Source organism: Pteropus vampyrus, unplaced genomic scaffold (genome assembly GCF_000151845.1).
Source record: "Pteropus vampyrus isolate Shadow unplaced genomic scaffold, Pvam_2.0 Scaffold55, whole genome shotgun sequence".
Taxonomy (NCBI): Eukaryota; Metazoa; Chordata; class Mammalia; order Chiroptera; family Pteropodidae; genus Pteropus; species Pteropus vampyrus.
The window spans coordinates 102705-103448 of NW_011888836.1; positions in this window are offsets into that span (position 1 = coordinate 102705).

Sequence of the window (744 nt, forward strand, 5' to 3'; positions counted from 1 at the left end):
GGACTCTAGGAATTCTATTTAATAAATGTCATAATGATCTTTCTTTTCCTCTGAAAAGGTAATTATAATAACTTCTTTAAACTTCTCATACTGACTTAAATAGGGTTTATTAAATGTGCCAAACAAGCGGAGGATTCCTGTTTGGGGTCAGGAGCAGCTCGGATTTCAAGAATATTGTGGAAGAACAAGGAGAAAGCTGAGGGAGGGGTTGTCACTCTAAGGAATGACAGAGCCATAGCACTCAGGAGCCAGTTAAGTTTTCCTTTTATGCTTTGTAATTTTATTATGTTATCTTAAAGATTTACTTAAGTCTATTCACTGCACAGCCTTGTATTCATTGTGTTACTATGATTAAAGAGAAAGGCCTGCACCCACCCTCAGGGCAAAGCTCAGTAGAGAAGCAGTATTACAGCTTGGAGTAGCAGTCACCAGATGGTCAGGGGAACACAATGTCAGAATGAAAAGAGCTAGTAAAGGGACAGGAAACAAGCAACAGCCAGGAAAAAATAGACCCTTGCTGGGATTCCTCAGAAATAACTAAGGGAGAACCAGACCTTCTGTGTTCATGCAAGGTGGGGCCAGAGCCAGCACTAGTGGCGCCCTTCGAGTCCCCACCAACTGGTGAACAATCTCTGTACAAACACTTCACAGCTTCAGTGCTCTTTGGAGCTGCCTGCTTGTACCTGCCACCCCCAGAGGACTGGCATCTTGGCACTCGCCTTTCTGGAGAGCCATGAAAGTCAG